This window comes from Danio rerio, chromosome 19, assembly GCF_052040795.2.
Source record: "Danio rerio strain M-AB ecotype USA chromosome 19, GRCz13ab, whole genome shotgun sequence".
In the NCBI taxonomy this organism is placed as follows: Eukaryota; Metazoa; Chordata; class Actinopteri; order Cypriniformes; family Danionidae; genus Danio; species Danio rerio.
Genome location: NC_141039.2, coordinates 23,681,031 through 23,692,500, shown reverse-complemented (window position 1 = coordinate 23,692,500; position 11,470 = coordinate 23,681,031). Strand labels below are relative to the sequence as shown.

The 11,470-nt window shown below is 34.3% G+C and overlaps 1 protein-coding gene across 1 annotated transcript in view; it reads right to left on the bottom strand.

Moving 5' to 3' along the window:
• Positions 1–11,470, bottom strand: part of LOC147832546 (uncharacterized) — a 189,152-nt gene that overhangs the window by 9,294 nt on the left and 168,388 nt on the right. The window contains exons 7-9 of the mRNA XM_087296162.1: positions 2,928–3,025; positions 2,565–2,668; positions 1,287–1,316 (exon numbers count right to left, since the gene is read on the bottom strand). The gene's annotated coding sequence lies outside the window, so the exon portion shown is untranslated. The remainder of the gene's footprint in view (positions 1–1,286; positions 1,317–2,564; positions 2,669–2,927; positions 3,026–11,470) is intronic.

The following is an 11,470-nucleotide window of genomic DNA, read 5'->3' as shown; positions in this document are numbered from 1 at the left end:
AACAATATATAATGATTATTGAATTAAAACATTTTTATAAACAAAATAATATTAACCAAATACAAAAAAAAGTGAGATAAAACAAATATTGCAATGATATTTTGGGTATTATAAGGGCACCTCTTTTTAGGATTTAAATTTAGGATTTGTGTCTCCAGAATGTGTCTGGAAACGTTCAGGTCAAAATACAGATGAGATTATTTATTATACCGGTTTGATATGTATATTGTAACTATTTTTGTTGCCTATGCCTTTAATGCAAATGAGCTAATTCTCCCCACCCACCATTCCCACATGCATGTCACAGCCATGAATAACTCCAGTGATAAACAGCACAGTGACAGACAAAAATGCAGCAGTTTTGTTTTACTATAGTAAGAACTTTCTCAGCGGTTATTTCATATACTTGTTTCTGCACCTATGAGTCACGCACAATGTTGTCATAATCACACACATTTAGCTTTGCACATTTTTTGCACGGCAAATGTGACAGGATACAAGTTAATTTACACATCTGTATGGACATCTGTTATGTCAATGTACAAAATCAATCTGATTTAAATCCACAAACCGGGGGTTGAAGCATCTTCTTTTATAATTGGACTGGCACTATGGCACTATGTGATGTTGAATTAAATACTGTTAAAAAAAAAATAAAAAATTACGGTTTATTTCCGGCAGCTAGGGTGCCGAAAAAACTGTAAAATAATGAATATTAAATTACTGAAATTTTAATTTAAGGAAATTTTGGTCATTTAATATATATATATATATATATTTTTTTTTACAGTTTATTTCTGTAATTTAATGGCTGTTATTTTATTTTATGTTTTTTTTTTTTTTTTTTGGGACCCCAGTTGACTTACATATACAGTATTATCTATTGTATGTATTATGAATCACATTTAAATGCCGAAGCTAAAACTAACATAGATTTATTTAATTTGGTAAATTCGTTTTATTTTTTATTATAAAAATGTAAATTAAGGTCAGAGCATGGTTCTAGCAATACCAAACATAACAGAGTTGTTGTTATCATTTAATATTAAAATGGTTTTTGGTAACTGAAATACAATTTTAAACAAATGAAGTTACAAATGTTACAAATTAACTAAATATCAAACTAACTAACTAACTAACTAACTAACTAACTAACTAACTAACTAACTAACTAACTAACTAACTAACTAACTAAATAAATAAATAAATAAATAAATAAATAAATAGATAAATTCAATAAATGAATAAATAAGAAAACTCACAAATTACTTTTAAAAAATACATACTTTTACGGTTTATTCCCGGCAGCTGGTGTGCTGAAAAAAATAAAATAAAATAAGTGTAGTAACGGCCGTTGAATGACAAAAATTTACTGTAAAATGACAAGAGGTTGAATTACAGAAATTTACCAGAAATTTAAATTTAAGGAAATTTCTGTAATTTAATGCCCGTTATTTTACAGTAAACAGCTTCCTAGTTGTCAGAAATAAATTGTAAAATTACAGATTTTTATTTTTTTTTAAAGTGTACGTTTACATGGACATCAGTAATTAAATTATTTCTCTTGATCTGAGTAAGACAATAATATGATTAAGGTCTTTACATGAGTTGCCTTTCGAATGTTCCTTTCATGATCCTGTTTTACATGTTATAGCACATAATTCTATTAATGTCATTCGTCTCCAGAATTTCCACATTTCCTCTAGAGTTTCCTGTAATTGTGGGTGTTTCCTTTTTCATTGCCGACTTTAAATGTGTTTTGGCACTTTCACTTTCATTCAGGAACATTTCATGCATGGCCCCTTGACAAGCGGGATATTAGATTTGAGTATGAACTGCAGGAAGAGTGTAGTTTTACTGGAATTTGATATCGCATGCCGTATGGAGGAGAAAAAAAAACTAAAAAACTTCTGCATTTTGCAACTCTGTAGGTGCAGAGAATAGTGGGAAACTGCCATGTGTGTATAGACTACCCTGTTGAAAAATGTGGCGAAAATCCTACACAACAATTAAGGTGTTTACATGTCTGTACTGCACTTTAATAATGTGATTAAAATCAGCATACTTCACACGTCTTAATCAGATTTCTGTTTTGTTTGATTATGACCTTAGTTGGATTAAATTAATCAAAAATCGCTGTTAATAGACAGTAGACTATTAATCAAAGTATTGTCTTAGTCATATTCATATCAGTGTCCATATAAAATTAATTAATTACATTTGTAGTTTGTTCAAACAACTTATTTAAAATGAGCTGAAACAACACTTTTTTTGCAGGACAACTTAATTGTTTTATGTTAAATCCACTTAAATTTGTAAAAACAAATAAGCTAACTTAATTCCTTCATGTTGTCTTAAAACAAAGTGATTATGTTAAACCCAGCATTTTTTACAGTGAATATTCTGTTCTCAGAGAATAGATAAACTGCTAAAATATGCCCTAAATACAAAAAAAAAAAAAAAATGAAAAGTGAAGAGTATATACCCATCGACTTGTCATACAAACTCACTAAACATTTTTATACCTTAGTTTTATACTTGACAGACCATGACAAATCACACACCTCACTTTGGCCACCCACTGTAAACAGTCTAGAAGCGCGGCTGATCGGAGCCGGTTAGGACACCGTGTTACTGTAGAGTTGCAGTAGTCAGTACATATAATCACCTGGAAAAAGAGAGGAGAAGACAAGAGTATGAGTCCTGAGACAAGCACATCCACAGCCAACTCTGTGTATATGTGTTTGTGTGAGAGACACAGAGTTTAATTGTCCCCTGCTTGTCCTAATTTGACACACGCTGGCATGTGTGGGTGAGTGGTGTGTGTGTGTGTGTGTGTGTGTGTGTGAGTTACAAGTTAGCGTTCACTTCTCACTACCCCGCAGTCTTTCCCATAAGCCCCTGTGTACGAGCGCTGACTGACACACCTTACAGGCCTAATGGAGGGCTGGCAGAAGAAGATGGCAGCTCTCAGAGACTGCCAGGGGGATCTGCCGCAGGCAAACACAGCTTCATACACCACCCTCTGAGGAAGCGGGAGAGATAGAAATAAATATATCAGCTCCAGCGCTGCACGTAAACAGTCAAACAGGCAGGCACACTCTTTACCGGTCTCCTTCGCACACACATATACTGTACAGATACAAACGCTGGCGGTGGTGCTGGTGGAGTCTGTAGCATCTAAAAACACAGTGTTGAGAGTTATTCAAGCTTCCACTGAAGAAAAGGCAGGGCTGGACAGAAAAAAAAAAGACTGCAGTGGGGCCGCATGGATTTATCTCTTAGTCTAATAATTGGAAATATATTTGTTGTATTTCTTTTCCTGCAAAATCAGAGCAAAACACAATCATGAATGTGTTTATGGTTGTGATATAGAGAAAATGCTATAGGCTCTGCTTTTTTTACTCTTGAGAGATGTTGGAAAAGCTCAAATGAAATGTTATTGATCTTACTGTGAATTATTTATCCATACATGCTTCTTATTTGGGGGGAGTTACACTTTATTTTGATGGCTCACACTTGGCTGGTGTTTACACTTACATTCTATACAATGCTGGGTTGCTGAAGTCCAAATTTGCGTAAACTGTGGCTGCATTTACACTAGTGCATTTTGTTCTAGAATGAAAATACTCCTTGTCCAGACTTTTAGTTTTTTTACTAAAAAGCACTAGTGACTAATAATGCACTAATGTAAACGGCACCTATTTATACTGTAACTACTGTGGTAAATGGCACCTATTGACTAAAATGCGCTGATGACTAATAATGCACTAATGTGAATGGCACTTATTGACTAAATATACACTAGTGACTAAAAATACACTAGTGTGAATGGCACCTATTGACTAAAACTGCACTAATGACAAAAAATGCAGCAGTGGCTAAAATGCACTCACCTACTGTGAGACAAAAAATAAATAAATAAAAAAATAAAAATCTGGCTGTACCGGTGCTCAAGAACAATGAGAAAATCACAGATATGCTGTTCCAAAATAATGTCGGGACATGGGAAACGCTTTATTGTTAGACCACCCGCTCCTGGTCAGATCACACCAGAGTGACCGATAGCTATCGCATATTATTCAGACATTTATTGCAAATTGAATGCGGACCCTTTAACTGGCAGCTTATTATTAATTATTATTATTATTATTATATAATTTATTATTTTATTGTTTTGCTTATTGTTTGTAATTTATTTGACCAACCCAGACGATATACTGTTTCAAAAATGTCAATAAAATGTAATGTGTTAAACTTTTCAACATCAATCACCATCTCTGTTATGTGAAGTGAGGATCCAAAATGAGGATCCAAATGCAGGGTTTATTATACAGAGATGGTCAGGCAAGCAACAGTCAACACAGGAGCAAACAGATTGAACTTGCGACCTTAGTTGGCTAGCGAGGATTTTGGGAAACTATTATTATTATACACTACACATTATTTTGAAGTGTGTGCTGTGCCGCGGTTTTCATATGTGCATGTTTAAGATTTGAGGTAATAACATAGCAATGAACAAATCAAAGCATTCTTTTCACCTCAACGCAATTTATTAGGGCACTATAATGGGTAAAGAACTTAGTTATTATATTTGCTTTTTGCAGCCTAGGGCTATACTTCTCACCATGTATTGTATCTTTTCTAAAACCTACAGTATAGTGTAAAAGCATGTTTATCACTAAGAAAGCTAAAAAAAAATTATATTTTATTTGAACACATCATATCACATAAGGTACACATACAGTACCGTTTATCTAGTATTGTGAAAAGACAAAGCTGAAAATCTGTGGTTAAAGCCAAGGGGTCAAAAGCTGCTGGCGCACTAACTACCGCCGCGGCAGCGGTAAGAATAGCGGCAAAGGGAACAAATTGAAGTAGTGACATCTGTATACAGGGAATCCAGAGTCTTAGTCAAATAACAGGCAGATGGTCAAAAGGCAGGCAGCAGACAACTTATAACAAACAAAACAAAGCAAGGTTCAAACACAGAAGGCAAGGCAAGGAAACTGCATCTTAATGTTCAACATCAGTATAACAAGACTCAGTGTGTGTGTTTGTACTGTTTTTATAGTCCTTGTAATCAGTCTTTGAGCAGCATCAGCTGTGTGAGTCTAACCAATGGACACCTGAAACAGGTGTCTGTATGTGTGTTGCATGATAGGACTTGTAGTTCATATGAGACAGGATTGTAGTTCATGTACATGTAAATGTTCTTCAGTGATCTATGATGGTTTTATTGCTTTTGATCGTGACAGCCAGAGCATAGATCAGTCAAATTTAAAGTGTAAATAAACAAAACTTTTCAAATTTCAAAACTATTTAAGTGTATACTGTACATAAATAAATTGATCAGTAACTACATTTGCTAAATAGAGATTAATCTGTAAACATCTGAAACACATCTGTAATCTTGTGAATCCAACCCAACCCAGATTGTTTAAAGACTCAATCACACTGTACTCTAATTAAGAATGAATTGACTGCATTTATAAGGTGATTTACGAAATATCCGATTGCAAATCAAACATAAAGAAAGGTTGACATGTTCAGTTTTACGGTCAGTGCGCATTATTGCCTTTGAGGGTTTGCTTTAATTGTAGCGGAGTCAGGTATATTAAAGAATAATAGGACGAGAGAGGGATCGTTGTGTTTAAGATTTGCCGACACCTCGGGACAGTCATGCACTAACTACACATCTCCTTTCTCTCCTGTTCCCTCACCGTATTGATCGCTCTGTCTGTTCTTAATGGTCCTGTTAAACACAGTCACCGGCCACTTTACTGTGCCTAGGCCCACTTAGCAATAAAGCTCTCCAAGCTCTCTTTAAAACCGCCGCTGAGACAGGAGAAAGACTCAGGGTCACTTGGACAGAGAAGCACAGATTTTTATCCCACACCTGGTCCAAATGGAAACAGGGACAGGTGTGGAAAAAAACAAGAGATTTGCAGAGATTCTTCATTTAAGGGTATTGCGAGTTTTCTCTGCTTAGTCGGTGTTGGGTTAAGTGGATTAGGAGGGTATTTGAGGTTCTGAGAATTTTGCTCTCATTTTTGTGCTCTTGTATGCATTCCCTTACATTTTAGTTCACACACACACACACACACACATACACACACACACTCACAAAAATCAATCAAAGCTGCCTTTGACTGACATATTGATTGGGCTGCATCTAAACTCTCCCTCTTTCTCTTTCAGTCTGATGGTTTTTGTCTCTCTCTCTCTCTCTCTGTGTCCTTAAGTAAATTCCCTTGAATTCTGAGCTGTTAGTTCAAGCAATTCAGTGATCCGTCGCTGAGACAAAACATTTCTCAAAATCTGTATAATATCTCAATGGTTTCTCAAATACTGTGATGCAAATAGACTCTAAACATTGTATAAACAAAACCTGCATAATATATAAAAAATATTAAATGCCAAAATAACCTTTGGTTGCACATTTATACACATAAATCAGATCCTCATACATGAAATTGAATACAACTGAGAAATTTTGAGTTGCAGTAACCATGATAGTTCAAATTAGTTGTTTAAAATACACATGTAGTATATTTAAATCTTTATCTTTATGTATTATTTTAATATTAAACTTAAAATGTCTAGTCTGTTAAGGTTAAAATATTTTAAGTAAGCTTAATGGAAATATATTTTAGGCAAGGCAAGTTTATTTATAGTATAGGTAAGTTTATTTTATTTATATTTCATACACAATGGTAATTCAAAGTGCTTTACATAAACACGAATAACAGAAACAAGGAAATAAAAATTATTATGAATGTCTGACGTATTACAGTTCTCATTCGGTAAATGCACAGCTAAACACAATTTTTTTTTTGATTATTAACATTCATATTGTTATGTAATTTTCTCATTATTTAGATTTTTTAACTCCCACATTTTAAATTTTCAAATATTTTGCATTTCTTACAAACTTTTTCATTCATTCATTAATTTCTTGTAGGCTTAGTCCCTTTATTAATCCGGGCACGCCACAGCGGAATGAACCGCCAACTAAACCAGCACGTTTTTACGGAGTGGATGCCCTTCCTGCTGCAACCCATCTCTGGGAAACCCAAACATTTTCAGATAACACAAATTCAAAAATGTAAACTCACGATGGTCCAGGGTCACTTATAGGTACATTTTGAAATATGATTGCAATAATATTAAAATGAGATGAGAACTTTGTGTCATTTATTATTGGTACTGAAGAAATATTTTTGTTTTTCAGAGATGGGTTGCAGCTGGAAGAGCATCCGCTGTGTAAAAAAATACATGCTGGATAAGTTGGCGGTTCATTTTGCTGTGGTGACCACAGATTAATAAAGGGACACTACATCTCAATCCAAGAGAGCACCTCTGGGATGAGGGGGAATGGGAGATTTGCATCATGGATGTGCATCCAACAAATTCGCAGGAACTGCGTGATGCTATTATGTCAATATGGACCAAAATCTCTGAGCAATATTTCCAGTACCTTTTTGAATCTATGCCACAAAGAATCAAGGCAGTTCTGAAGGCAAAATGGGGTCCAACCTGATACTAGTAAGGTGTACCTAATAAAGTGTACAGTGAGTGTAGATCATTAATTGAGAGTATTCTGACATATAATATTGTCTACATTCAATGCAGATTTTATTTGACCCCTTTATGTAAAAAACAGCAATTGCGATTTTGAAATGTTACCATCAGGACGTAGAGCTAATTCCTAGAGCCAAAACAAGTGCTTATAAAAGGTTATTTGTGGTTGTTGTCCTGATTCAGATCATGGTTTGATGTGAATAAGGCATTTGCTGAGAATGATCTGTAGTACTATGTATGGAGCTAAGATGTATGTGGTTGTCTTGTGGTGCTAGTATTATATATATTTTTTTTCTAATTGTTCTTCAGTATGATTGCATTTATGTCACCAGTGTTGTAGACAAATTTAATTTCTGTAACAAGAAGAATGGACAGAGCAGGCACTGGACATCACACAGGCGTAAAATTGACATTGGAGTCCAACATAGTGTAAATTTTTGTCATTCGTCACCAAGTGATGATGACTACAACTATAATAAAAATATACTGACATTTTCATTGACTAATAAAAATGAGACGAAAGTGTGATTGCAGGATGTTTTCTGAAAAATTTACAATCAGAAATAATCTTGGTGTGTGATGCATGGTGCACACATACAATTGAAAAGTAACTGATAAACAGTAGACGCGGGATGCAATTTCATCATGATAAGAGTACAGTAGATTTAGTCAACTAAAATCTTATGTAATTTACTCAACTAAAACTAGACTAAAACTAAAATGATTAAAAAACACTAAAATGTGGCGAACTAAAATGGAATTGACAGACTCAGCAGAGTCAGCATCGCGATCCTCTGCCCTGACACTGTCACAGCAGCAACCCGCTCTTGAAAAATACACACTTAAGCCCCATTTACACTAATACCTATTCGTTTTCGTTTTAAAATGGCATTTTATGATGATTAATGATCAAATGTTCAATGTCCACACTGACGTTTCACCTAGCTTTTTTTTTTTTTTAACGGATCTTCGTCAACACTATACCCCTGAAAACACACATCATGTCACCACACACACAAAGTTGTTAAACATGCTATTTAATTAATCTTGTCTCCATCTAAAGACTCTTCAGTCTTTAAATTTATCAGGTAACGTGCCACTGCGTCAGAACACTGCTTCAATCTTCCGCTTTCACCTTTGTACTTTGTAACTTTATTGAAAACTCAGATACTGTTGGTTGGTTCCTGTTGGTTGTGCACCTTTTTTACCAACCAAGTTTGTTGACCACTCTGCCTATTCAGTTCCACAGAAAAAGTGATTGGCAGGTGGTAATTTGTGTGTAACATATCTTTATTTATTTATGATTTGGTTATGGGTAAAACAAAGACCATGTGGGTCAGGTAGTTAAAACGGTAGGCTACAAATAAGTAATATGTTATAAATTTATGAATTATTCTTAAATAATTCATTCACCACCACCTACGATGACAATGGCTTTGTCTATCTAATGTTTCACATTAGACATGGTACAATGCCAAATTGGTTGACATCGCCCTACCCTACATCAGTTCAACAATACATTTACAACAATTTAAAAAATCTTTTTTCACATTGTCATTATGGGCTATTGTGTGTAGAATGTTGAGGAAATAAATTCATTTCATCCATTTTGAATTAAGGCTGTAACATAAAAAAAAATCTCGATGTTTCACATTAGACATCGTACGATGCCTAATTGGTTGACATCGCCCAACCCTACATCAGTTTGAGGTCAGACTTTAACATCAAAAAGAATTTTAGTTAATTCAATACACAACATAAGATCAACCAAAGATCAACGGCTAATGATGTTAGATTTTGACATTGTATGGATATTCAATTATGACAATAAAATTATTTTGAATTTTAGTTAGATAATTACACAACATAAAACTAAACAAAGATAAATGTCTACTGATGTTAGGCTTTGACATTGTATGGATGCAATATCATAACGTTAAAATTATGTTGGATTTTAGTTAGTTAATGCCTAAAACCTACCAAATATCAACACCAGACGTCAGTATTACACAGAAAATTGCTGTAAATTTTTGGTCACTTGATGTCACAATCAAAATAGAACTAAAGATCAACATCATATGACATTGTGTGCCTGATGGGATTATAAACAATTATCTTTCGTAACATCGTAAATGTCTTCAACTGTCAATTTTGATCAACTCAATGCATCGATTTTGATAAATTCAACGCATCCTTGTTCGATTAATTGCTTCCATGTAATGCATTACAAGAAGAGAAACATCACAAGCGAAGCGAAGCTTAAAGGAAACACAACTGAGAACTCCATTACATCTTCTCAGACATAAAAGAGCAACGCATCCCCTCTGGGAATGACGGAATATTGTTTAACGTCTTTCAGAAAGGCTTCACTTGGGTTTGCTGCTTTGCAAATAATCAGACGCGTCATATAAATGCAGTCTGTAGGGCAAACGACATCTTAGCCCATTTCAGAAAGCGGATCTTGACCATGCCCTGAAGAAATCAGAAAACAACGCGAAACTCACACAACAGTCATGCAAACAAAAGGACAAGATAATTCCACTGCAAAAAAAAAAAAAAAAAAAAAGCAAACATGTTTCTAAAGATCTTGTTCTTCAGAGCCAAATCTCCTCATCTGGCAGGATGGTAGCTCAGTACTCTTCAATTACACTTTATCTCAGCGCTGCACTTTAAAGAGCGAGGAAAATCAAGAGAGCGAGACAGAGAAAGAGAGCGTGACTGCAAATTGCGCAAAGAAGGGGAAATCGGGGGATAGAAAAAGAGAGAGAACATGTTCTGAAGCAAACAACTGTGTTTGCAGTACATTTAGAACAATGCTCTTGTGGGACGCCCAGTCGTTAGTAAACGGAGTTGCCTTTTATTAGTTGAATGATATAAAACATGACAAAACAGCTACTCGGAGAGGATCCGCGATTCATACACTCCCACTGGGATTTCTATATAGGCCATGAGCTCTCCTCTCTCCCATTTAGAGGAGAGGGAAAGAGAACAAGAGAGAAATCCAAGAACAAACAGAGTGCAAGAAAAGAGGATAGAGGGAGCATGAATGAAAACAGCAAATGAATATAAGATGGAGAAATAAAAAAATAAAAAACATAGGACTGAGAGCAAAAAAAAAAACAGCTGTAAAAATTCTGTTAAATGCATGGTAAAAAGATGCTATCTATCTATCTATCTATCTATCTATCTATCTATCTATCTATCTATCTATCTATCTATCTATCTATCTATCTATCCATCTATCTATCTATCTATCTATCTATCTATCTATCTATCTATCTACAGTGCATCCGGAAAGTATTCATAGCGCTTCACTTTTTCCACATTTTTTGTGTTACAGCCGTATTCCAACGTTGATCAAATTTATTTGTTTCCTCACAATTCTACACACAAAAAAAACCCCATAATGACAATGTGAAAAATATTTTTTGAAACTGTTGCAAATTTATGAAATATAAAAAAAACTACTGAAAAATCACATGTACATAAATATTTACAGTCTTACAAATACAAAATATTGAGCAAAGGTTGTGAATACTTATGTAAATGTGACTTTTCAAAGTTTATATTTCTAATACATTTACAACAATTTCCAATTTTTTTTTTTTTCAAATTGTCATTATGGGGTATTTTGTGTAGAATGTTGAAGAAATAAATTAATTTAATCCATTTTGGATTGAGTCTGTAAAATAAAAAAAAATGTAGAAAAAAAGTGAAGCGCTATGAATACTTCTATAAAATCTATCTATATATCTAAAAAAATAAAAAGTTTATCATACTCAGTTATGTGCATGCACATTTTGAAAATGTGAATGCATATTGCTGTTTCCATCAACCACATGTCCTAAATGCGCAAAAAAATAGGTGGATGGAAACATAGCTACTG